The sequence below is a fragment of the Sceloporus undulatus genome, chromosome 5 (genome assembly GCF_019175285.1).
Source record: "Sceloporus undulatus isolate JIND9_A2432 ecotype Alabama chromosome 5, SceUnd_v1.1, whole genome shotgun sequence".
NCBI classification, from domain to species: domain Eukaryota; kingdom Metazoa; phylum Chordata; class Lepidosauria; order Squamata; family Phrynosomatidae; genus Sceloporus; species Sceloporus undulatus.
The window spans coordinates 179492428-179493959 of NC_056526.1; the positions used below are offsets into that span (position 1 = coordinate 179492428).

The following is a 1532-nucleotide window of genomic DNA, read 5'->3' on the forward strand; positions in this document are numbered from 1 at the left end:
GTCTCCAGGATTCTCCCAAAGGATCCTTTAAGGTGTGAGGGGTACAGCCCCCAAAATAGTGCTCCCCAAACAGGTCCCCTTGGCTCTCAGAGGAAGCCTTCCTGCTCCTTCCTAAAACACCTGAAATATATCTTCAGAAGCAAAGATCCCCCCCCCAAAAAAAGACACAAACACACAAGAATCGGCCCCTCAGGGGTCCCTCCTGTTCCTTCCTAAAAATAAACTTTAAATGCCTAAAATATCCTTTCAGGATCAAAGCCCCCCCCCCAATAAAGACCCCCAGGGGTCCCTCCTGCCCCTCCCTAAAAATGGCTACAATAGCCCTTCAGAAGCAAAGCCAGCCTCAAGAAACAGACACACAAGACTGTGGCCCTTCCCAGCCTTGGGAGGATTTGAACTCACGCCCCTTCAGCCAGACACACACCGTTGTGGAAGGAGACACTAGTCCCCATGCGCAGGAGGGGGTTAAGCAGCCTCCCCTTTCCTCAAATAAAATGGCCCCTTTCCAGGTTGGAAAAAAGGGGGAAGCCCCCTAAAAACAAAAAGACCCTGCTTCCTTCCTCTTCCTCCTCCTCCTCTGCTTTTCCTCTCCTGCTCACACCTTCCTCCTTCAAGTGGGCGGAGCCTCAGCAACGCTCTCCTTCAGGTGAGCGGCTCCTCCCCTTCCAGAGGAGCCCTCAGCCAATATGAAAAAAGGAGAGAGGGAAAGGGGGAGGGGTTAACGGTGCACGCGCACAGGCAGGCGCGCGAGCGGCTCCTCCGCAGAAGACACACTGAAGTCCATCTGGCTCGCGCCTCTTCAACGCGCACGCGCGCAAACATCTTCCCTTCCTCCTCCTCCTCAGCAACCCGCCCTTCCCAGCCTCGCCCCTCGTCTGATACGTTTAGCCCCGCCCAGATGGAAAAGAGAGGAGCAGCACTGCGCCTGCGCAGTGTAGTTCCCTCTTTCCAGGAGGATGCGTCCTACATTTTTCCAACACGTCCTCCATTTTTGAGTATGACTAAGAAGCGTGGGTTTATAATGTAATTTATGGGGGGTTTAATGTTAGGACCAGTCATGTCCTAGGCTTTAACTGAAAGTCCTCCATTCTGAGCATTGATTAATAATGTGTTTTTGAGTGTTTTGGTTTTTTTTAATTTGGTCATGTCCTACATTGTTTTCCCTGAAGGTCCTCCATTTTGAGCATGACTAAGGAGGATGGATTTCTAATGTATTTATGAGGGTCTGGGGGGGGCTTTTTATATATATGGTCATGTCCTACATTTTCTTCTGAAAGGTCCTCCATTTTGAGCATGGATTTATAATGTGTGAGTGTTTGGGGGCTTTTTATTTGGTCATGTCCTACATTTTTTCCTGGGGGGGGCCTCCATTGTGATCAAGACTAAGAAGCGTGGATTTATATTGGAGGTTTTCCTTGGACATGCCCTACATTTTTCCTGAAGGTCCTCCAATTCGAGCAAGACTAAGAAGCATGAATTAATAATATAATAATTAATTCCTATGCCACCTTTCCTCCCAGAAAGGGACCCAA

At 49.3% G+C, this 1532-nt stretch overlaps 1 protein-coding gene across 1 annotated transcript in view; it reads right to left on the minus strand.

The window, feature by feature from the left end:
• CDS1 (CDP-diacylglycerol synthase 1) overlaps positions 1–751 on the minus strand; it is a 29948-nt gene extending 29197 nt beyond the window's left edge. Inside the window, exon 1 of the mRNA XM_042469833.1 lies at positions 425–751. The gene's annotated coding sequence lies outside the window, so the exon portion shown is untranslated. The remainder of the gene's footprint in view (positions 1–424) is intronic.
• Positions 752–1532: the final 781 nt, after the last annotated feature.